General features: G+C 37.7%; 1 protein-coding gene across 1 annotated transcript in view; it reads left to right on the forward strand.

The window, feature by feature from the left end:
* Ror (tyrosine-protein kinase transmembrane receptor Ror) overlaps positions 1-26,991 on the forward strand; it is a 176,976-nt gene that overhangs the window by 57,166 nt on the left and 92,819 nt on the right. Inside the window, exon 2 of the mRNA XM_076307421.1 lies at positions 23,709-23,802. The gene's annotated coding sequence lies outside the window, so the exon portion shown is untranslated. The remainder of the gene's footprint in view (positions 1-23,708; positions 23,803-26,991) is intronic.

Here is a 26,991-nt window from a genome sequence, read left to right on the forward strand (position 1 = left end):
CCGCTGATACCAGCAGCCTCGCTGCTTGAATAATGCGTCCAATATGCGCCGCGATAAGGAACAGCCCGGTTGTGTTTCACTCGTAACGCGTCTCGCCGCACGAGAAATATGTTCACGAAGCTTTCGCGACACGTTCTGCGACAACGCCGCTGACGCGAACCGAGCGTACGAGCGCACGCACCGACGCTGGATTTTGTCGCAGCGTCGCACGCGAATTCTCCAGCCCGTCAGTAGACTCGCTTAATTCCGATCTAGATAGCGAATTTGTTGCGACAATTCGCGTGGCACGCACGCGACCGCGCGACGCTGATAGCCCTGGAAACTGGTCTAACTGATCTGACACCACTCACGATCCAACCGATTAGGGGAACCGTATTCCTGGATGAGTGTGCACACCGATCAAACGCCAGGGATGGTAGGTATATTCGATGTGGCGTGTAAGAAACAACGGAGGGTGGTGAAATACTGAATGATATTTCGCTGCGATAGCGGGCACATCGGGAACGAGTGAACAAAATAAACAACGTCCAGTTTCTTCGAAAGGTTCGTTCACTGCGGATAGCCAACCGATACGGTGAGCTACGTCATCGGATGCCAGGTGACGCCAACCGCAATAACCGATACATCGTCGACCATCACCGTACGCTGATGACGCCATCTGCAAGAAATGGTACGCCGTTAACGCGTCATCGGGTTTCTTTGACGTAGGTAAATAGCTGCAATAATTGTTACGCGTCGGTAGACTTCTGATGATCCGGCTCTACCGTAAGTGAATCGTTAAATCCCTGATGGTACTACATGCAGAGATCGATTACATTAACACGTCGTCAAATAGCTGATAAAGGTAGCTGTAGTAGTTGGAACACTATCAGTTCGTTAGTGGACTCTTCGCAAGCTAGTGATATAGTATAAAGTGTAAGAGTGTTGTCAGAGTAATGATACTTAGAATAATTGATGAACAGTTAACGCACTCTGGCTCGACCTCTTTGAAAGAGAGATTAGATACAAGTGTAGTCAATGTTTACCCTCGTTGTGTAGGATCTGGGTCTTTTCTGACCCAGAGAGACTTTAGCATCGTTCAATTGTACCTTCGCTAGAACTTTCTTTAGAAATTAGAAAAGGTTCGATAAAATATTGGGTTGTTCGTAAAGTCATTTCGTTTTCCAAAATGGAGAATATATGATTTAGTAAAATGTTTATACGCTCTAAAAAAATCGTGTTTCATTCTCACCGAGAAAAACGAAATAACTTTTCGAACAACTCAATATTTTATCGAAACTTTTTTAATCGTGTTTCGCCAAAAAAACAAAGTCATTTGGTTTTTGGGTGAAACACGATTTCTTTAGAATATATAAACATTTTTTTCAATTATATATTCTCCATTTTGGAAAACGAAATGATTTTCTTGAATAACCCAATATTTTATCGAACCTTTTTTAATTTCTAAAGAAAGTTCTACCGAAGGTATAATTGAACGATGCTAAAGTCTCTCTGGGTCCAAAAAGACCCAGATGTTATCGACCACACTTTCAAATCTTTCAAAAAACAAAGTCATTTCGTTTTTTTTTTTTTTTTTTTGGTGAAACACGATTTTTTTCAAATGTATAAACATTTTATTCAATTGTATATTCTCCATTTTGGAAAACGAAACGACTTTCCGAACAACCTGATAGTAAAATTTTAATTTAAAATATTCGTACGAGCAAATGGATCCGTTTGGACTCGGACGTGGTCTTTCCCGTGGTCACCTAAACCGCTGGAATTGCGAGGGTTGAATAAGTAGAAGGTGGTAAGGTTCGATGTTACTTTTAGCGTAGGTCCCGGCTGGTCGATACATTCATAGTTAAATATCTCAGCGGCCACGAAGAGACAGTCCTCTGCGTGGCACCTCGGAGACAGAGGACTCCCCTTTCACGTGCTAGCCACGTTTTACCGATTTTATGTTTAATTTCGTGCCGGTCGTTACGTGAGTCGCATCTCTCCTCCACGGAAACTGAGCAGCCGGAGGTACACGATCTTTCGTTTCCTCGAAGGAAAACCCGGAGCCATAATTCAGAAGCACGTTCCGCGTTAATGTAGCAATTTCGCAGATACGGAATTTTACACCGAGCTGGTAATTGCCAGCGAAGGTAAAGGCAGTTTAACGAACCTGCCTTCGCGGTACCTCGAAAAGATGTGAATTTTTGACAGCCAAAGGGACATTTTCTGGATCGCTGGACAACACACGATGTGTCCTCCATACGAACGGAGGACATACGTTGCTCCATGTTGCTGTTAGGGTGAATTCGAGGTGTCTGGCGTGTCGGACAAAAAATTCGTCCGTTAGCTCTTGACGGCTGGTAAATCTCCGTGCTGGAACAATATTGACCATGTGGAGACTAGGAGTACTTTGGCTCAGACTCTGGAGTACGGAGTAGACCTTAAGTTCATCAAAGATAGTAGTTGGTACACTACTGATAATTCCTGGGTGTGTGTCTCGAATAATGCTATAAATCCCCCAGAAACATAAATCTTGCAGAGTCTGAAAAAACGTTCCACGAGGGATGGAAATTTGTCCAGGTAGGTGTTAGGGTGAACTTGATCTATGCAAACTTCCGAGCGCTTAGAACCTTGGCACGTTGACAATATTAACTAATTAATACCCGGTGGTAGAGTGTGCGACTACTTTAGCGAAACCGATCTTTTTTACTGATCCCCTCGAAGCATAAACCCTTAACAGCTAAAACCACATTGCATGAGGAACGGAAGTTAGTTCACGTTGGTGTTAGGGGTTGGGTTGTGCTTGACGCCCTGGACACGGAATTGCTTTTTTGCCTGCTGATAGCTACCCACGTGAACCACTGACGTCAATATTAACTGGACAATTCATCCTGTGACAAATTCTCAAATTCTTCGCGTTGCTGGCTTTAATCAGAAATTCATCGGGACTCGTGACGAGTGTTTCTCAATGTTTCGTCGTCGATTTATCCGTATTGCGGAATCCTTCGAGAATTTGGTAGCGATCTGTAAACTTGGAAATCGTGTTTCTATTTCAATTCGGAACCAAGTGTTTCCGTTGTTCCTTGAGAACGTAATATTACACGAAACCCGACGATTGTTTCGCTCGCGGTATGACAGAGCCTTGAAATTTCACCGAGACACCCTGTATATTCTGAGGCAAGAGAAAGGCCGGTTCCTCTTGCGGCGAAACGAGTCGTCCAGTCTCTCTCATTTGAAATGAAAGCCGACGCGCGGATCACGAATGAAATCTTCGCGTCATTGTTTTCGCTCTTCCGCGATCCGCTTCTTTGTCCTAGGTATAAACGTCTGGTTTATTCCCTACGGCTTCTATATCGTTCAGAGGGACAAAAGGCGTATGACGAGACGTATTTTCCTCCAGCTCGGACTCAATGGACTCGATATATTTAACGAATGCCGAAACGAGGAATCGAAGAAATGCACAAACGAGGAAATACGTTTCAGGATCGGTTTCGTTGGTCGATAAACATTGCTTTGTTGACTCCTCTGTAACGTGACACAAGAAGAATTATTTATGACCTTTGATCGCACAAAGAAGTGAAAATTAAGAGAACGATAGAATTTAAAGTAAATGTTAATAATTGCACCACCAGTTAACTTGGCTTAATTGAACTGTTATAAAAACGCATACTGTAGGTGAAGCTAATATTATAAATAAGCGTCCTCTTTATCTTGTGGCACCGCTCAGGATCATTCTTATTGGCTTTCAACGTTACAATTTAAAGGACCCATCTTTACCAAATCTAAGCTTATTTAACCAAAGAAAATTTTCATGGATATCAAACGTGTATGTATACTGATTGATTAATTACCACTTTTAATAATTAAGATACATTTAATACAGAACAGAGTGCCCAGAATAATGCTACTTATGTAGTGACTAATGCTACTTACATAGTAATATCATCCATAGAAGGGCAATCCAGGCAGTTGCAAATGTGTGAGGCTCGAAATCAGTTGCAGTTACAAAGTCTAACCCTAACTCGTATCAAAGCAAATGGGTGCACCTGAGTGATCTACAATTATCTTGTAATTTGATTTATTTTTAAACATTCTACAAATGGCAGTCTAATGAACCCAATAAAACTTCTATGAATCCCACACATCCACACTATTGGTAAATACCTACAGTAACTTGATCAATAGACACTTCCAACAGTAGTAGTGTTCTCGATCTTTAATGAAGGCACCAATAATAAAAAAAAATCGAAGATGTTTTAAAAATACAAAGTTTGGAAAATATTTCTCAAAAGTACCTAAGCACCTAGTACTGAAAAGTACCTAAGCATTTAGTGCTCAAAAGTACCTAAGCATTTAGTGCTCAAGAGTGCCTAAGCACCTAGTGGTCAAAAGTACCTAAGCATTTAGTACTCAAAAATACCTAAGCATTTAGTACTCAAAAGTACCTAAGCACCTGGTACTCAAAAGTACCTAAACACCTAGTGCTCAAAAGTATCTAACCAGTTGGATACACGATCGGTGGACAATGAATCCCCAATCGTCATCTTGCCCCACTTTCGAATCCCTTTGGAATCACCGTAGTCGTAGCTAGGTAACCCAAGAGAGCCATTGATCTCGATGAAGCTCACTGACGAATCATGTCTAACGCCAGGCAACATCCACGAGTCACCGAAAGTTCATCTAAAACGCCGTTAAGCAGACCTTCGACCCCGGGCCCGGTTCAACAATGCCCCCATCAGAGCGTGCATTTGTCCGTGGCACGCCGGCAGAATTTTCCATTTCGCGGCCGGGCGTTGCACGTGTGCAGCGTGCAGTCTCGCGCGTGCATACCGAGCCTTTGACACGCGCATAAATCCAACGGGGCGTCCCGTGGCATTGTGAGCCTTGTCAGAGAAACTTCCTCACGTGCCTTCTTTAGAAATGCCATTTCTCTGCGTCACGCGTCTCTCCTTTCGCGATCTTCGCAGCCCACCTTCGCCACGGGTGGAGTGAAAGACAGGCGGAAGGGATAGAAGGTTATAGCCGAATTTTTGTAATGGAGCACTAGTCCTAATGACGTCGATCCTCGGGCTGCTTTTGTCTGTTTGTTTGTTTGTGTTTTCGTCTCGTTTTGTTTTGCAAAGAAGGGTGAAAGTGACGCTCGGGGATTTTTGCATCTAATTATGCACGGTCGGAATGACGGTAATAGATCTGTTTGAAAGGTCTGTCGTTGTTCGTGTAAAGTGTAAGTAGGAGTCGACAAGTGATGACAATACGCGGGCTGTCGCATTTGTTATTCGAATAGCTGAGGAGTCAATTATATTCATCCTGGAACACCAGTTCCGTCAGTTCGGACAGTTCGATCGGTTCATCAACGTAAACATGATACAATACTATGGTTTTGCTGACGAAAAAGGTGATCGACGCTACAAACCAGATCCTTCTTTTTTTTTCTTTTGAGAATCTAACTTCAAATATTTAAACTTCAAAAATTCGAACTCAAAGAAATGATCAGTATCGATTATTTTCACGGAACAAATTTAACTCCCCAATTTTAAAAACTATTAAAAACTTTATCATAGAGCACTGGTTTCTTACTTAAGGCAATCCAGCAACCCTGTTTCAGATTCAGTTACCTAACTACGAGTCCTGAACGTAGAAATCAATTTAATCGCCATTCAATAGTGTTAATTATACCGAAAACTGGATTCCAATGATCCTGTTACATCCTTAATCCTTATCGTTAGAAATTCTCGTTCTGATTAATTACGTTCAATGTTCAAAAAATTCCAGCGAGATCCAGCTCGAAATTTCGACAATGGAAAGATTCGATGAACTCGGCAAACCCGACAAGACCAATAATAATCCATGTCACTCGGCGAAGCTCGGTGTACCTTAAGCACCGCCATTCACAGTGTCCCCAAAAGAATCCTCAGGCCCGGGTTACTTCCCACCGTTTTCGTCTCATTGAGCCACGCGATCACCGCGCTAAATAATTCACCGGACGATCGAACGCGTTTCTGAAAACTAAATTAAGAAGCGGCGGATCATCCGGTGTGAAATTTTCAAATCGTTCCTGGCGAGACAGGAGCTGTTTGGAGCGTGGCGTATTCGGCTGTCGAGCGATTCGAATGGTCCTTATTTTGACACCGTTAACAGGCTTCCTTTCTTATGGTAATCTGCCGCCCCTTCAGACCACTCCCCCTCCTCGACCGCTTCACCCCGCACTGTGGTCCTTTCTCACGTTGTCCTCGAGAAACCGGCGACAGCGGCTTTTGAAAATCTTTTCATAAATCTACGTCAGACCCGACCAGTCCCATTGTGGCCACGTAATGCGTCCGGGGACGTTTTTCGACGCACAGGATGCAACAGATCTCGTTTACGAGCGTAAGGGTATCCAGGTGGGAATTCTGAAGAGATTCGACGATTCATGACGGAGTTCAATAGTTGATCGTTCTCTGCGACGTTACAGTTTTCTTTCTGGTATTTAATACACGTGGAGGAACGAGTAGTCAGCAATCAGGTAACGAGAAGTGAGTTACAGTTGTACTAGGTTGTTTAATAAGTTTTGTCGTGTTTTTCCATTGTGAGGAAATACTGTGACGCTTCAACTGTGAACAGATCTACATGAAACTTCACACATGTTCATCGAACAGTAGTACCATCTTTGGAAATATAAAACGACGAACCTAATAGTTCCATTTCTTATCGAACTTATTGAGCAATCTATTATATGATACTGATGTATTTGCGAGGATGCGCAAATCTGCTCTTTTCAAAATGCTACTAATAGTTTACCATAACTGTAGATAGATGTTAGATTCATCAGAGATCTGACGAGACACTGTTACACTCATCCTGAGATGATAAAAAGATCTAAAATGCCTACAGTTCTAATAACAAAAAATGGGAAAATAATTTTCATATTTCTGAAAAAATAAAGGAATTTTTTCGATTTATCGATTATTCAATACGTACCATTTTCAAACGAACTTAAAGTAAAACTTCGAAGTACTGTTTTTCCCGTTTTCAAGTAATAAAATTAGGACCGTCGATGAAAGTTAAATAGGTAGCCATTTTCCAAATTGAGACCAATAAGGATCGTTCTCGTTTACAAGGTATTCACTCTGCACAAACAGAACGTTACTCGATTCCGGGGTAAAAATTGTCACTTGAAAGCGAATGTCACTGTACCTTCAAAGTGTATTTCTCATCACGGTACATGTTCCAATCCATAAACTGAAGTTTGATATCCATACCACGTAGTTACCAAGGGAACTACGGTCGTCCTCATCCTAATAAATAGATTAGCATATATATACATATTATATACCCAAAATCTGCACCTTCAAAGTCAATCCGACTTCTGTTAGCGTTTGGTTCGCGTAATTCCTCGATTATTATTCTTAGAAATCTTGATGTTAGGCACGGTATATTTAGAAACCGTCAAAATATATTATATTGTTATAATATAAACGGTTAACTCCACGAGTTTCTTACCCAGACTTCAATACCGTATCAGCTGTACAAGCAAGAAAACGTTATGTATTATTACACGAGGTGTATGCATTCTGCAAGCTGATCTCATGTGGGATCCAGAAACTGAAATTCTACTAATGTTTAATTCAATTCTAGGTTGTTATAGAAATTAAATTGTTACCCCAACGATCGACACGTAAGATATTTCATTTCGATGTTTTATACACGGTGTTGCACTTATTTTACCTTCGTTGCATGATTTTGTAAAGATTCACTTTTATTTTCACTCTCGAAAAGTGCAGTGGACAAGAAGTGAACAATAATTAACGAAAAATTCGATCGAGAAAATTTTATTCAAAATTTCGGCTCCGTTTTCGAAAGAAAATCATTCTAAGTATCCGACTTTAGACAAATATCCAATAATGAAAATTAACTTCCCTTGTATACTTTATTAGTATATTGTACATTTATAATATTGAATTTGGGTAATGTTGTATTTGTACAACAATATTCAGTGAAGGGATAAGGGGATCAAAAGTTATCGATATTTCTTTTTTTAATTAAACCACATGTTTTTATTCACACGTCCCCATAGATGACATTGAGGCGAGTTCAATGACGTATGATCACGTGACTCTACTGAACTACGTGATCGAATACTTTTTTACTTATTTTGACCAATTTGCAGCCACTTATTTGTTCAAAGACTTGAATAATTATTTCTCGAGTAATTATTAGCGAATATGGTATTTATCAAGGAAGATCTTATTTATTACATATATAAAGACCTTTGTGGAACATCTAAAAGAGAAATATAACTGCAATACCCACAATTACGTTCAGATAAGTCAAGCAGATATTATGAAAGACCTTAAGTGGATCCATAACTGACTCTATTGAATCGTTGAAATCGCCGGTTGAAACGCTTGCATATTCAACACGCGCGATCCATTATAGTGATGTATAGTTCCATCATACTATTCATCGTGCTTGTTATTTTTCTCCGTGTTTTCGCGGCAAAATATCCCGCATCGACGGAGAACCCGATGAATAATTAATAAGGGTGGTTTTACGAGCGCCGCGATGCTTGTACGAGAAATTACGAGTAGCCAGTGTTTATGTAGTCTAAGCAAACAATACAGAAAACATCTTAAAATGAAACGTAATTTACGATAGAACTTTCATTACCAGAAAATAAAACCACACGACTGTGAGATTAAAGAGATATTCGGATATTACAACATTAATTATTCCGATCAGTGTTAAAAAAACATTTGAAATAGTTTCAATGAATATAATATAAAATATATTATAATATAGTTATAAGAAAGAATTATTTTTAAAAAAATCCGTTCCTTTCAATTTCTGTACAGTGGATAAATAATATTGATTATTTATACATCAATTTGCTAGGAATAAAATATTCGATATACGAGTCGTACATACTGTAGATAAGTAAAATAATTAATATTTATTTCCAATTTCCCAGTTTCTACTCTTTGGAAACATGAAATAGAAAATTGTTCTAGTAAATGGTAACGAGAAAAATGTTTATTTAAACATTCATCTACTACTACCTGTTTAAAATATTTCAGAGAGAATAACATACGTATGAATAACGAAATGAAAATTTACCTATAAATGAATTTGTAATTTCACCATTGCGAATGTTTTGACAATCGATACATTATGAAGTTTCGTAAGATTCTTTTAAAATTGCAATATTTTCATATGTTTCACCTATACACGACTTTCAGTGTCTTTCACAATATTCGTTCGGCCATACAGGAAATTAATTGAAAATTTAATTGGAAATGACGCTTTCGAATAGGAGAAATTCATGACTCGCGATCTGTAGCGCGTGTATGTATTTAATTTTCAAACAAACGTTAAACCGTGAACACGTGGAAAAGAAATCAAAAATAATTCTACGCGGAAATTGTAACCAGAAATTGTCACAATATTCGGCCACCTTCTCCCCATCGCGTGCAACAATATTTTTCCCCTCGTCACGATGGACAGCTGCGTCTCTATGGATGCATCTTCTCGTGCACTCAATGTAACCTATGCAACTGTCCGCAAATACTGCCAACAGTCAAAGCTCGGAACAAACAGTACCACCGCCAGGATAATTGAAAACGGCACCCCTGAATTTTCCAGAGACCGCAGAGGACCTGTCAAAATAAAAAGGTGGCTGGTCCGGGCTTTGTGCTCCCTGTGAAATATCATTTGGGACGCTCATTGTGACGGTTCAGTGGTTCGTTAGAGTCATTTAACGCCTAAGTAGCCAACCAGGGGAAATATATTTGTCTACTTCCGACGTGAATTATCTACCAGGGACCATTTAGGTGTGACCATCGTGTCGTGGGAATCGATTATTGCTTACGAAAGTCGTATCCAGGAATATGCCACTGATACTGTTGGGAGATTCATTCGTGTGGTATACTTCCGAAGAATCGTGGTAAATTCACGGCTCATCTATTCGAGTGATTCATCATTTCGGTGCGTGGAATGCAACAGATCTTGTCCACGATAGCGTAAGTTCAAGTGAAAACTCTTGGGGCAACTCGTTCATGAAGTATTCCTTCCTTAAATATTGAATTGCCTTAATGTCAACGCAACGTATCTTGAAAGTATCATCTGTGAGGAAACTGTTTGTCCAGTACTCCACGTAAGTGTCCTTTCTCCTAAGATCCATTCCTTGTCATCTTTTTAGTCTCACCTTCAACTGGATCTCCCGTCCAAGCATTCTTCGTACACGACACGTCTACCACGTTGCTCTCCATGACGTTCACACTTTGTTCCACGGTCCTATTATTCTTATTCGTTCTTTCGGTTGTCCTTTGTCCTCTTGTCTAGCACGTTACTGTCTTCTTCTCGTTTCGTTTATTATTCTCGATTCGCTGTTTATAAACTTTTATTCTACACATGGCTGACTGGGTAACGAAATATTGTTCTACCTCTCCATCTCGTTCTAATTGTACAATAATTAAACTAGAATATTTCCTCGCGTTATTTATTCTCACGAAGAATTTTAATTTCAGAGACAGTTAAACGTGATACCTCGGTCGCATCGGTCCGCGGAATAAATTCGTCCCAATTATGAATCCATTAACTCTGTATTTTTTAAACCGCGTATATTTACCTTAATTTGGACCAATGACGGTGCGTTATTGTTAGTGTTATTATTTTTGAAAAATAGGGAAATAGAAACCACGTTGGGAATTCTGTAAATATCGAGAACTTTTTTGCGATTTAAGGAGGACTAGGAATTTGAGAAATTATTCATTAATTAGTGAATTTTGTAGATATATATCGATCGTGTAAAAACCGTTTCCTTTTTTGTTTTTTTTTTATCGCTGATTCAGATCGAGATTAGTTTCAACTAACCGCAAGTCGTATTTGTGCTCATTTTATTATCAGTGTTTTATATTTGTGCGTATGAAATTTATCTAAATCTTTTGCTACCCTGATTCAAGATCAATGAGCGTAATAACTAGTAAAAAAATGCAATCTCGACAAATGTCAAACTATCGTCTCGATTCGTCGCTGGGCGAAGTGAAAGTAACGGTGCACGTGTTGCATCTAGGTGCAGCTACGGATGCACACACGCAATATGCCGCTTAAAAGCTATATATAAAAGCTTTCTTGATCCTTCTTCCTCGTTCTCGAGCTTTTCTCCGCGAAAGCTGGTCCCTTTCGAAAGCTAAAATAGAAGCAACATACCAGTTCGACTTTCGTTGAAATTCTACTCCCGAGGTAAATCGTTATCATGGAAATCTTAATCGCAGCAATTTCAGAAAATCAAATAGTAAAGCAAGAGTAACTTAATTAACTAACTTACGTAGGATAATTCTTAAAAATATTATTCTCAAATTGAAATTTAAGTAGTTTCACATAAACAAGTGTTTAAATATATTTATCAATATTTTAAACTTCTCTTTGGTAATAGTTTGAAGAGCATAATATAATTCTATAACAAAAGGAGAAAAAGAAAAGAAAAATAGAGACACTGTTGATTCGTAGATGGAAGCCCCAAGAACATTTGAAAGTCAACTGTATTTTCTTAAATAAAATGTGTAGATTTGTTCTGTCACAATTCTAGTGTTAAATTTAAAAAATAAAAGTATTAAGATACGTATATCTAAAACCCGATAGTTTCTGAGATATTTAGCTTCTAAAACAGCAATTATAAATAACAATTCTAATACCTTAGAAGCGGAATACCTCGAAAACTGTTAAATTTAAAATGGTTATACCTTAATACTTTTATTTTAAACATTTATTACTCTACCAAATGCTGACAGAAAAACTGGACATTTCCATTAAAAAATAAACTTGACCTTCAGGTGCCCTTGGCCTCTTCACCTACAAACGAATCGTGTCTACTATAAGATATCTCACGTCGAACAAAACATTTGTGTTCGAATATAACTACATAGTTCATAGTTTCTATATAAACTACCCTCTATGATATTCGTATGTTTCAAAAGATCCCAGTTTCGGTCCTTCCAGGTGTACCTTCGTACAATTGGAAAAAATAATCGAAAAGAATTACCCTCGTTAGAAACAATCAAAGGAACGAGACTCGTCAAGTCCCAAACTCGCACGTGCACCGGTTCGCAACTTCGCGAACATTTTAGCCATAACTCGTTGCATTAATAATAGGTGGCCCGGGCATTGTAAGTATCAGAGCTATTAAAACGAAACGAGCCGAGATTGTAACACCAGGGATCCCGTTGCAACCGACTAGAAATGAAATTTCTGAAAGTCTGGCCGCGTGAACCACATTTAGCCGCATCGCCGTGAAATTATTTGGGCAACGCGAGAGACACAAGCTACGCTTTGCAAACTGGCAGACAGTCTGACTTCTCGTAATGGAAACACGGAGACTGGAGTGAGATGGAGGACCGGTAGGGTGGTGGTGGGGGGATGGTGGGTCGGAGTAGGGCTTTAAAAGTGGCGCGCCAAGCGCTTTAAATCCTTGCAGCATTTATTATTCTGTCGTGTGCATACTTTTCCACGTTTTTTCCTGTCTCTTTTTCCGCGGATTTTCAGATTTTCGTTCCGCCGCGAACGATTCGGTGTGCGCGCGCATACGCGAGCCAACGAGCGGCCGGGCGCTCTCGTACATTTCAAACGACGGAATATTATCCGGCTAAATGAAGATTACGCTCTCCGTACCGTTTCCCGGTTTTTCGCCGGGCTGGGCGTACCTGTTTCTGCAATTCTTTTTATTCACATCACGAGCGCGGCCGCGGATCACCGATGAATTTCAGATCGTAATTTTCGAGCGTAGTTTGCCGCGGCGAGGCGCCGCGTTGTTGAAATTCGCGTTTATTCTCGCACCGCGTCAATATTTATGACAGAGGACGCCAGGAAAGCGGGGCGTAAAGCGTCTGAATACGCGCCTGGGATTTATCTGGGAGTTGCCGCGCGACGCTGAAAACGAAACGAAACCAGAACTTATGGAGGACGTTCCGTTGCGCGCGGTGGTGAAACCAACGGGAAATAAAAGTCCCGGTTTGAAGAGATTGCGAGCAACGCTCGCTTTCAAGGCGCGTGGAGAAGATACCGGTCGCCTTGAAAGCGAGGCAAGTAATGAATCCGATTCCGCGCTGAGAACGGGGTAGAGCGAGAGTGAGAGAGAGCGAGCGAGAGCAACAGCGAGCGAGCCTCGCATTACATACCCTCTGCTCTTTTGAATGGAACATTTAACATTTCTTTTTTTAATCGATTTATTTAAGAACCCGTCAACTTGCATATGTCATTAGTAGATAACGTGTATTATATTGGGTTATTCGGAAAGTAATTTTGTTTTCCAAAATGAAGAATATATAATTTAATAAAATGTTTATACACTCGAAAAAAAACGAAATGACTTTCCGAACTACCTAATACATTAGTATGCAATACGATGCATTATAATACGTATTTAAAACATATATTTTTAACTCGAATACACGATGTGTTATAGCTGAGGTGAATTGTCACAGTTCATGGATATTTCATCTTTGAAAACAGATAAGTTATATTTTATTTAAAAGATTCATTTGTTCTAAATAGCGGATTACATTCTTTTCATATTTTCCGTCGTTTAACCTGGAAGGGTCAATTAGTATATTGTCAATCGTTCGGTGAATTTTTTTAGGTGAAACCAGTCCAGACGTGATCTTATTCGAAGAGTATTTACCAGTTTCAAAAGTGCAGTAGTACACAAGGGTTCGCTAAAATTTACACGATTAATTTTTCATAATTTATCATCACCTCGAACTCAACAAGACCCAATAACAAAGGAGAGATACATTCCATATTGTGTAATATTGCATATATTAAATCAGTTAAAAGTAGTCTGATTTATGTATGTTGTGTTTAGACTCACTTTAATGAGAACAATCTGAAAAATGCACCAGCGGTTTAGAAAACCACAGAAGAGACCTCACCTAGATCCAAGCTCTCCCATAATTTGACTTTCCCTATACAAATATTTCGAATAAAAATTGTATTACTTTACCGTACCTTTCTTAATCTCTAAGAAAAGTTGTACCAACGATATAATTGAGGAATGCAAAAGTCTCTCTAGATCCAAGAAGACATTGCACAAAGAGGGTTAAGAACAAGAATGTGAATAAAACATAACATTTGATAATTTTTGCGTCGTGTAAGTTTTTTATTTCTCATTCGAATTGTATCTACCATTCGATTATTTTATCCTACCTTTCTTAATTTCTAAAAAAAAGTTACATCAACGATATAACAGAGCAAAGACTCTCTGGGTCAGAAAAGACTCTCCAAATAACACGAATATGAATAATACATAACATTTGATCATTTTTGCGTCGTGTAAGTTTTTTATTTCTCATTCGAATTTTATCTACCATTCGATTATTTTATCGTACCTTTCTTAATTTCTAAAAAAAAGTTACATCAACAATGTAACAGAGCAAAGTCTCTCTGGGTTAGAAAAGACTCTCCAAATAACACGAATATGAATAAAACATAACATTTGATCATTTTTGCGTCGTGTAAGTTTTTGATTTCTCATTCGAATTTTATCTACCATTCGATTATTTTATCGTACCTTTCTTAATTTCTAAAAAAAAGTTACATCAACGATATAACAGAGCAAAGTCTCCTGGGTCAGAAAAGACTCTCCAAATAACACGAATATGAATAAGACATAACATTTGATAATTTTTGCGTCGTGTAAGTTTTTGATTTCTCATTCGAATTTTATCTACCATTCGATTATTTTATCGTACCTTTCTTAATTTCTAAAAAAAAGTTACATCAACGATATAACAGAGCAAAGTTTCTCTGGGTCAGAAAAGACTCTCCAAATATCCTCGAACACAAAGGGACACCCCTGTATCTGAATCTCGAGGAAACACCTCACTCCCTGGCTCCACTCCCACTCCAAACCCAGGAATCAACATCGACCGTCCACGCCGCAGTCGTAGACCCGTATTACCTCGAGGTTGCTGGATTTTTCATTCTCCAGGTCGGTTGCAGTTGGCATCAGCAACTTTCCCGCTCGGTACTTGGCAATTAGGTGCTGAAGAGGAACGCTCTCCAGGGCAGGGAAGGCCCGGATAACACGGCCAAGGAAGCCGCAACAGTGGACCTAGCGAAAGTTTAGGCTTTCTCCAGGGGGTATTTTCATCGGTCTGTGCTGGACAGTTTCCCCAGGCTTCATCGACTCTCTGGCCACCGGTCCGCACTGTTTGAGTTCCGTTATCTAGCAACAGTGCAAATATGTAGTTCGATCACCGTAAACTGATGACGCAGAGGTAGCGTTTCCTCTCGAGTGCGTGTACTCCGAATAACAATCATACTCGCGTCATATTTTATCGCTCAAAAACGGGAACCGTTGTAAATAGAATATCCTCCAGGGAATGGGTGATAACGACTAACGAGAGAACTTATCTATTAGTAAGACCTTTATCTATTTTGTTTCAAAGTTCAAGGGCACTTCGATAAAGTAGTTGCTCGCATTCAAGTACAATATCATTTCGTTTCTCTACAATATTTTTCAATACTTTTCGTTTTAGAATTGATGCACACTTCGATATACTAATTCCTCGCATTCAAGTACAATATCATTTCGTTTCTCTGCAATACTTTTCAATATTTTTCGTATTAAAATTCATGCACACTTCGAGATACTAATTCCTCGCATTCGAGTACAATATCATTTCGTTTCTCTACAATATTTTTCGTATTAAAATTCATGCACACTTCGATATACTAATTCCCCGCATTCGAGTACAATATCACGCCCCGCCAATTTACTTGAAAGCGGGGTAGGTAGCGATTTTGATCTCAAACCGTTATTACAGGCTATTCGTTACTACGTAAACACGAACAATGAATGGGATTATTCTGTCACTTCAATACGATATAAAAATTAGTACTTGAAAACGAGAATTGCCATACTTCTTAACCTATTTTGTATTTCACAATGCACATAAAATAGCTTCATTCACTTTCATGGATGTATACCAACCTCAAGTACTCGTTTCTCGAAACTTCTGTTACCGACTGCTATATACACATAATTATTTAACATTATTTTCAATGATATTATAATCTCTCAAATTAAAGAGTATCGATAACTTGCCATACCACTGACCGAGGGCTACATTCTATTAATTCGTTATTTCCTGAAAACAAAACACACTATCAATACCGGAACAAATTTTCAATAACAAGCACATGCGGCTAATTAATTTTCTAAATAAAAAATCTGTTTTTTTTTTTAATTCAAGCACTGTCTTTGGATTCGGTTTCCCAGATTCATTGAATCAGTGATTATCAAGACGATTATAGAAACCGTTCCACGAAATTGTGACTAAATATCCGACGAATGGGAAAACGCCGAGCTGCCGGAAATTCAGTTGATCCTGAATCAGTGTGGATTTCACGATCGATGAGCATCGGAAAACAAGCGACTCGAAAATAAATCCGGCCCCGGGGAACGTGATCAGGCGTCGCAGCAAGCCGGAAAGTATTAACGCGAAAATAACAGGCCGCAACGCGGCGGAAAACCGAGTCGTTGAACGTTTTAAATAATCTCAAATCAGTCGCGCGATATGAAAACCCGACGGAAATGCATTTTTACGGACTTGAAACGAATCGGTGTTGCATTGGTACTGGCAACCTAGCGTACGCGCTATCAAAATTTTACTCGAAGTGTCACAGAATTATAGGTACAATCTGTGATTGGTTCGTAGGATTTATAAAAATCAATTATCTACAATGTTAGTTTATTAATACACCAATTCTTACCGCCAGTTCGATAGTATTTCTCAAAGAAAATATCTTCTCCATTGCCAGTACTCGGCATTCGATACCTGGTAAACGGTATTTGGAATGTAGTATTCAGTATTCAGTACTTAAGAGTCAGTATTCAGTATTCGATATTCAGTAGTTCGAATTCGGAATTAAGTATTCAATGTTTGGTAATTCATACTCTGTACTTGGTACTTCTAATGTTATATATACTAGATTAACATTTGATACTTGATTCGATATTCAGTAGTCCAGACTTGGAATTGAGTACTCAATGTTTGGTAATCCGTATTCTGTACTTGGTACTTCTAGTATTGTATATACTAGATTAACATTTGATACTCGATTCGATATTCAGTAGTCCAGACTCGGAATTGAGTACTTAATGTTTGGTAATCCGTATTCTGTACTTGGTACTTCTAGTATTGTATATACTAGATTAACATTTGGTACTCGATTCAATATTCAGTAGTCCAGACTCGGAATTGAGTACTCAATGTTTGGTAATCCGTATTCTGTACTTGGTACTTCTAGTATTGTATATACTAGATTAACATTTGGTACTCGATTCGATATTCAGTAGTCCAGACTCGGAATTGAGTACTCAATGTTTGGTAATTCATAGTATGTACTTGGTACTTCTAGTATTGTATATACTAGATTAACATTTGGTACTCGATTCTGGGTACTTGATACTTAATACTCGGTATTGGCTGATTCACCTTCGGTACTTGGCAGTCGGTACTGTGATATTTAGTATTCAGAATCCGATATTTTTCACGCACCTGCTTATAAACCTTATAGATACTTATTTATATTCCAAGCTATAACCACAATTCTTTTGATTTAGAAGTAAGTGTATTTTCGTAAGAAATTACGTATGTTGTTAAACTTTAATATGATATTCATCCATTAGAATTTATTAATCAATAAATTATTGCAAAATGTGATATGAGAGATTCGAGAAAGATTTCCTCGTGAAAAATAAAACAAAACAAATTACACACCCGAGTCACACCGTATATATGTAGATGGAGGCTCGCTATCGACGTTACCAGACCCAGCCATCGAATCCCTGGCATTTTTCGACAATTTAATTGCCGTCCACGTAACACGAGAATGAACAAAATTCAACGGGTAAAGGGAACAGGAAAAGATAAAAATTGTAACCAACTTCGAGTATCGAATAAATAAATAACGTTCCGATATAAATGTTTCTTATCAACTGAATGAATAACCAATGAATCCTTTGCTGTGCAAGATTTCATTTACTGTACTATTAACGTGTTTAAATTGTAAAAAGCGACATAAACCGATAATGAAAAAATATTTCTACGCCAACAGAGAACAAATTTTGAACAGTATTCACATTATTACTGCTTGTGCTCGATTAACGTATAATAATAATTTTAACACTGTTTCCATTATTAAAACTTGTATAATACAAATTCAAACAGTTTTTACAACTGGCATCGTTTCTAATACCTCTGTATCGTTAAACTTATCCTTTACACTTTAGAGGATAGACTTTATATAAAATTGAATACATTTAACAAATACGTCACTATTAACAACAATAAAGACTTAACTGAGCTTCAATATTTCAACGCAGTTAATACTCTTGCAAAATTAAAGTTTTAATATAATCGACATCTTTACCTGTTTTAAAACTAATAACATCATAATACCTGCAAATTTCGTACTTCAACACCTTTTAATAACGTACTGACAAAATTACTTTCAATTCTATAACAGTACTAACATCACCAAACATTATCATTATTTTCACCGTTAACAATTTTCCACTTTACGTTCTTGTAACACTCAAAAATTTTACCGAACCGTCCGCTATTCTTTGTTTAATTACCAAAGAGAAAGTACAAAAGAAACAACCACCGCAAAATTAAATTCTCATTTCAGTACAACTCGACCCACCCCCTTTATCCTCCGCGGTCGTTTAACTCTCCAAAAACCATTCCCGCGACTTTCGCGGAGTAACAAACGCAACATAAAAAAAAAAAGAAACAAAAAACAAATAAACACAAACAAAAAGAAACGCGAGAGTACAATACCGTTCGATTTTATTGGCCCTCTCCCGATACGTGTTACGCGCGCGCATCGTTTGCCAACGCATACTCCAGGGAATCTCGCGCGTTTTTTTTTTTCTACCCCCGACCCATCATATAGGGTGTCTGTTTTATATAAGCAGCGACACTTGTCCTGAATGGGTCGCATTCGTAGACACACCGTTGGGAGATCGAGAGGATAACGCTCGGTATTTTTTTTTTTTTTTTTTTTTTGCCCCACTTTTGTCGCAAACATTTAAACGAACAACGATCGATACTTAGGTACTCTGTTCAGCTGCGAAGCTTCGTTTCCGCATCGATCCATAGCTAGCTGCCAGGATTGGAATTTTTTTAGTTCACTAGTCGTTGTTTTTGATCAAGATTTCCAATTTTCCAAATTCGAAAATCTCCAGCCCTTCCAATCTCCTCGAATACACTACAGGATGTTTCCTTGAACCGAAACAATAAATGGAAACCCTCTTCGACTCGTGAAACAGAATTTTGGTAAAAATATATTTATCGAAATGTTAAGATTGACTACCGTGGCGCCACCTACTCGTGAACAGTTTTAATTAAACCTCGTGATTTCTCGTAAAAAAATTAACCATTTTCAAATTTAACATTGTTCTCTATCTTCGTTAATTTCTCAAATATTTAACCAAATAGGTATATCATCGGCAACATTGAGATTAGTTTTCATTTTTTTAATCTATCTAGTACTTTTCCTATATAAATTAAAAACCTGTCGCCAATCGGATATTTATAAATTAGGTTATGCAATTAGCTACCGTGGCGCCACCTATTACTCGTGAACAGTTTTAATTAAACCCCGTGATTTCTCGTAAAAAAATTAACCATTTTCAAATTTAACATTGTTCTCTATCTTCGTTAATTTCTCAAATATTTAACCAAATAGGTATATCATCGGCAACATTGAGGTTAGTTTTCATTTTTTTAATCTATCTAGTACTTTTCCTATATAAATTAAAAACCTGTCGCCAATCGGATATTTATAAATTAGGTTATGCAATTAGCTACTGTGGCGCCACCTATGACTTATTGATAGTTTCGTGCAAACCTCATGATTCCTCGTCAAAAACTCAATACTGTTTTCCATCTCCATTAGTTTCTGAGATGTTTAACCAAACAGGTATTCCATCCGTAACATTGAAGCTAGTCTTCATTTGAAAAAATCTGTCTTGTACTTTTTGATACCTTGCACCTGTGTGCCAAGTTTCATAAAAATTGGAGATTGTCACTTGGATGATATCCCCTGTCAATTTCTGCCTCGCCCTACACAAAGTTAGCTAACATATTCGCCTATCTGTGATTCATAAAATTCATATTCTTCACGGAGAGTGCTACGTCAGAAGAGCCAGGGAACTGCAAGTTTAAATTTGCACTTGGCACCTGATCTGCTGACGTTGCAGGAAAGCAGGAGCCAAGAGGTATACGCAGAGGAAGGGATATAATTCGCTCGATTATTTAATAGCTTGGCCTGGCGCCTAGCTACAACATTGAGCAGCCTGGTCTCGACATTCTCCAGTTGCAATCTATATTAAACCCTCCACAGCGAATTACACATTAGTGGATTAACGGGGAGCACGATGTCAAACTCAATTAGAGTTTGCCGTGTAGCTTGGTAAATTATAAACAATAAATTGCAAGAATTGCATTACGGAACCTAGAAATGAGATAAGTTAATGTATAGTTAGGTCTGTACAAACCAACAAGGAATCGATGAGAAAAATCATGGTGTCGTGATGAGATAACTCTAATGTAATTTATTAAGGCTGTACACATGAACAAGGAATCGATGAGAGAAATCATTGTGTCGTGATAAGATAACTCTAATGTATAGTTAGGTCTGTACAAATCAACAAGGAATCGATGAGAAGAATCATTGTGTCGTGATCTACAACAGAATCCAAATCATTGCAACAAATTGTAGTATAGACAAGATTAACCATGGTCTGCAACATGGTCCAAGTCCTTGTGCTACATAGCTTACGATGTGATCCAGATCGTGATATTAGACATCACCGGGTGATGGATATCACCGTGTCAGAGATCAGAGTATGATCCGTATCATGGTCCATAATATGGGTGCCCTTATGCTATAGGTTGTAGTGTGATCCAGATCAGAAATCACGACGTAATACGAACCGGTGTGTTACACCTGATAATTACGGTATTAACAATAGCGATACGGTCCAACTCGTGTTGTAGTCAATAGTGCGAACTAGATGATTAGCCAAGAAATAATGTCGCGTGAGTAACCCTCTGCAGAGTCACGTATCGTAAAAGAAAGTTACAAAATTGGAATAAACATTGCAACTCGTTCGCAGCTAATAACCTGATTACAATTCTCATCCTCGCGTGTAAACTTCACGTCGAAACGTAAACGTCGCTGGAAACGCTTATTATCGCGCGGGACATCAAGAAGCTAATAGAGTTACCTGGTTGCCACTTGAGTGCTCAAGAGTGATGTGACGCTGGACGGAAGGAGCCTGCCGTGTTTCACCTAGGTTAAATCGCGGAGTTCCGTGTTGCGTGAAACACAGAAGAGCTTGATGGCCTCCTGCAAGATCTTGGCAAGGACTGCTGCTGCTGATGCGGTATTTGCGCAGGTGTACGAAACATCGAACGTCAACGTTGCTCGAGGTAGTTAGTCGTTGCATTGTTGGGTAGTAGGATAATTTGAGACGTGCATGAAGGATGGGCGCGCATTACGTGCTTCTACGATAAATCGTTGCCCGAGGAGGTAAGAAGAGGATAGTTCGGTCGGGAAAAATATTTAGCAACACTGAGATTGTTGTTGCATATTCCCAATGTTCAGAGACCACACAGGGAGTTTTTAACAAGAAACGTGTTTCGAGGAACTTGGAGCAATTGTATCATGTATTAAACTTCTCGTGTCACAAATTCTTGGTGTCTAACAAAGGAAGGTGATTTCATTAAAAGAAAAACATTTGGAGGTACTTCGTCCGGATATACAGAGTATAAAAAAAGGTTTCGTCACGACTATCATAAGAGTATTCTACACACTCGGATCGGTGGAGATTTGTTAAAGAAGCTTTCCACAAAAGTGACCTGGACAATTTTTTACGATTGCAGAGTATTCTACTCATAAAAGAGAACAAACTTGCAACAGGAACGATGGGTGGAAACTCAACCGTTCTCTTAGAAAATAGAAAAATTTGTCTTATTTTTTATGTTTATCATTTCACATTGCTAAAAATATAATCAAATAAGTGAGAAATGAAATGCAATAACAAGATGTAAACATTAATAATTAATCTTACTTTCGTGTTATCTTCTGCTTCTTACTCGAATTCAAAGAACAGATGCATTTTTGTTTATACTCCGTAGCAATCGTGCTTGTGCTCCAATTTCAATATAGCCACCATTATTTTGCAAACACACTTGTAGCCTGGTTTTTGTGTTGTTGCGAATTCTTTGACGAAGATCTGACTCTTTTCGTAATTGATATAAGACACGTTCCTATTCTATGATGTGTTTACACAGCATAGGGCAATGATGCACCCCTACATTTTAGTGTTCCAGTGTGATGATTTTTAAATTCCACGTTCAGATCACGTTGGATAGGTCAAAGACCTGTACCGAAGTTGTGACCTCCACGATCTCCGGATTTAAATCCGCTTGATTTTTTCCTTCCGAGTGTGGTAAAAGCATTAGTATATAAATCGGGTACTCAAATAAGGACTATACCGGAATTGAAACGCGGTATAAATGAAGCCTTCCATCAATTACGAAATACGTCAGGTCGTTAACAAAGGATCCGCAACAAGACAAAAGCCAGGCTACAAATGTGTTTGGAAAATAATGGTGGTTGTGTTGAAATTGAAGCACAAGCACGATTGCTACGGAATATAAACGAAGATGGATCTGTTCTTTGGATTCGACTAAGAAACAAAGGATAACATGAAAGTAAGATTAATTATTAATGTTTAAAACATTATGTGATGTGATAAACACTGGAAATAAAAAAATATGATAAATTTTACTACTTTCTACGAGAACGGTTGAGTTTCGACCATGGTTCTTTTTGCAAGTTTGTTCCTCTCTATGAATAGAGTTTGTAAAAGATTGTCAAGATCACTTTCACGGAAAGCTTCTTTAACAAATCTCCACCGATACGAAGGCGTAGAATACGCCCATGACAGTCATAACAAAATCTTTTTTTACACCCTGTACGTTGAAATTTTTGTCGCAAATTCTTGGTATCTAGAGAGTTAGAATCTAGATGACCTTACACTTATCTAATGGTATCATACACTTAGACCAGTTGTAAATTGAAATTGCTTATACTAAAAATGTGAAAGCAATGTATCTTTTAAAGGCACCTAGTCACGTTTGAACTGTGCAGAATCCCTGCAATATTTTTGAAATATTCATATTGTTAGGTATAGTACGTTTCCAAAGAGAAATTTTCTTTTCAAAATGTTTCTATCAGTAAGAAGTATTTCAAGTACTTTTTTATCGAATTACGTTAATTAGACCAGTTGTAAATTGAAATTGCTTATACAAATAAATGTGAAATCAATGTATGTTTTAAAGGCACATAGTCACGTTTGAACTGTACAGAATCTCTATAATATTTTTTAAATATTTATATTGTTAGGTACGGTACGTTTCCAAAGAGAAATTTTCATTTCAAAATGTTTTTACGAGCAAGAAGTATTTCAAGTACCTTTTTACCGAATTACATTAATCTCTCTTCATAACCTCCCAGTTTACTTTACGTATTTTCGTTTATTCCTGCTTCATGAGATTATCTCATTATTGGACACAGTTTACTTTTCATTATACCCCCTGTTCGTTAATTTAATATTCTTGCTTATAGTTATTCTATGATGTCTTTTCGTACTCATCGAAGAAAATTTGTTTTAGATGGAAATAGCGATATCGAAGATCTGGATCCGGACGTTCAGGATTACAGCACCGATGAAGACTACAACGACGTCTTCGACTCTACCACCAATGGGTATGTCACTTAATATTAACTGAAAATATTCATATTTTTAAATTAATTATCTTATTCTTCATCGTTTTACTTTATTGCCACTTCAATCAATTTGGTCATTCATACTACTATCCCTATCTCACTGTACAGTCTACTAACTCCCCTACCATCATACACATTGCTGCTATTGGTCGAGGATGATGACGCAGATCGACAGCGACCAATAGCGACAATACGTGTGGTAGTAGGGAAGCTAGTAAACTAGAGTGGAGGGGAGTAAACAGTCGTTAGCCTTTTTCTCGCAGACAGACAGTATATACTGTTCAGGAATGTCTTGTTGATTAGGCAATTTGATTAATTACTCACACGCATTATCGTTATTGGCAGAATCAGTCATATCTACACGTCTATTGCGTGACGAACAATATATCGAGACAAAGTAAGATAGAGCAATATTGAACGATCTCGTCCTATTGGCGTAAATATGTAAGCTAAATAATATGTACATAATAACAGTATTACAGTTATGTATAATTTTGATTTTCTCTTACTTCAAAAATTTTCAGAAAAATTGTTATCATCTTCGTTGTCTTCAGAATTTGTATTTTCTATGTTCAAATTCAATGTGACCGTTGCAGTTTCTCATAAATTATATTCTCGCGATATTCTTCTGTAACTAAACTTAGTTATAATATTAAAATGAAAACTAATAACTGTAATACTACTTAAACATACGAAAACAAAAATTAAATATTAAATTGAAAGCAGTCTTGAAAACGTCCTATAAAATGAGAATTAATTTGCATCTTTTAAATATAAAAGAAATAGACATTTGTAGTCGTTTTATTTTATGGAATATAAATATGTAAATAGGATAATACTATGCTAATGCGGTACGTAAAATTTCCAAATCCACGGTTTCGAGTGTCCCTCGTGGATATGCAGTAGAACTGCTAAAACCTAAAAGTGGAATTTCTTGGTGAGGATTAGACGGATTAAACAGACTACTCACCTTACCTCTGCATCGTTCAGTTTGTAGATGCCTAGCCAACAAGTGATCTCTGCACAGTACTTACATAACCTCGAATTTGTACTTCTGTATCAATCTCGAAAAGAAACTTACACTTCTCAAATTTTTATTATTTAAAATATAAAAAGTATGATATATTTTGTACTTTTCAGTAATCTAAAAACTGATCAAATTGTCACTTGTGTAAAAACAGTCTATAGAAAGTTATTTATTTTTACGAGCAAAAAAGTAACTACAATTTTTTTATTCGACTTTTAGGGATAAATATACACTTTCGGGTTAGGTCACTGACTTGATAAACACTGAAAAATCGTCGATGAAAGTCGTTGACGATGATGGAGAGTCGACGTTTATTTCCATGGAAATTATTACGCAAAATCGAGAGGAATAAAATTTTCAAATCGGAGATGCCAGCGAGATTAAAAAAGGGAGAAAAGTACGAGGAAATGATGAACGGGAAACAAGTGGAGGGAGCAAGGATTTCATGGGTCTCTATGATGGAAAAGCGAGCAAGGGATGCCGCAGGGCTTAATAAGGAAGCGGCCCGATTGGTTCGATTTGAAAGCTAATAATGCCACTTCCCGTGCGTCGTGGCACTGCGAAGGCTTTAGGCGTGATTAAATTTGAATTCTCTCGTTCCTTCGGACAGGCTAATTCGAGGAGGAAGCGTCGATGGGGCCAATCGAAATTCCAACGATCGAGCTTCGTCTTCGATTCGGTTTATTGCATGGAGGGGCTTTGTCGAGCCTCCTTCTCGGTACTTGAGATTTCGGAAATGGGGACGATTTGGCCAGGAAATGAAGAGACGTTCAAGATTATGCATCGTAGCAAACTTTTACTTTATACTTTGAAGCTGAAGTGAATTTGTACTTATTTTGCATACTTGGAGAAGTACTTTTATCAATGGGAAGATATTTTAGAGGTTATGTAACGAGGTTATGTAAAGTTATCAAAGTTTTACTTTATACTTTAAAGCTGAAGTGAATTTGTATTTAGTTTACATACTTGGAGAAATACTTTTATCAATGGGAAGATGTTTTAGAGGTTATGTAACGAGGTTATGTAAAGTTAAGTAAACAGTCCTTGGAAAATTTTAAAGCAACTGCATTCGTATTGGTTATATTTTTAAATTAACCATTGAAATTCTCTTTTAAAACGCTTTTGTATATAACGCTTGGTTTAATAACTAACCTCCAAAAGACGGTACAGTTTTGTGCCGTAGAAATTTTTCATTAGAATCAGCCTTTTAACGCTTGGTTTAATAACTAATCTCCCAAATATGGCTTAATTTTGTACCGTAGAAATTTTTCATTAGTCTTACCTTTATAATTATTATTATCATTATATCAACACTACCTACTGAGATTTCTTGAGGATTTAACACTAGTTAAGGAAGTATTATATAATATATACGCAAGCTTCGTTTTCATTTCAAATGGAACTTTCAAATTTGTCAAAGCAAGGAAATTTCCTAATGGAACAAATTTCATTGAAACATTTAAAATGAACAAAAAATCACGGTATAGAAAATATTTTCTTTAAAAGGCACTGCAACTACCTACCCTACCACCAACTCATTCCTCTCCATAAATATTTTCTATGCATACAGAGAACCATTTTCTCTTTAGTCAAACCTCTCTCAGATTTCACATATTACGAGAGTTCCATAATTACACTTCGAATTGCTAAAAGATTGTGATCGTATAAATATTAGGTTATTCAGAAAGTAATTACGTTTTCCAAAATGGAAAATATATAATTTAACAAAATGTTTATACACTCTACAGAAATCATGTTTCATTTTCACCAAAAAAAAATGAAATGACTTTCCGAACAACCCAACAACTGTCAAAATAATTGTAAGAGTGACTGGAAGTCCAATTGAAGGTACAATCGAAAGAATGGTTGAAAGAATTGCTGGAGAACTATAGAAGAAATAATTGAGGAATTACAGAAGGGTTTGCAGAAACAATTGAACAATTGTTGAATAAATGGAAGGATCCGAATAACCCAATATTACTTCCTCTTAAGTTCACGACTGTCACCTACCACGTTCCAGGTCTTACCTCTTCCTGAACATTTTTCGAACAAAATCGAGGCTGACAATATTCACGAGTGTCGTCACATTCTCATCGTCTTGAATATTTTTGTATCGTTCAAATCTGATCTCTTGAAGGGGG

The sequence above is a fragment of the Ptiloglossa arizonensis genome, chromosome 3 (assembly GCF_051014685.1).
Source record: "Ptiloglossa arizonensis isolate GNS036 chromosome 3, iyPtiAriz1_principal, whole genome shotgun sequence".
NCBI classification, from domain to species: Eukaryota; Metazoa; Arthropoda; class Insecta; order Hymenoptera; family Colletidae; genus Ptiloglossa; species Ptiloglossa arizonensis.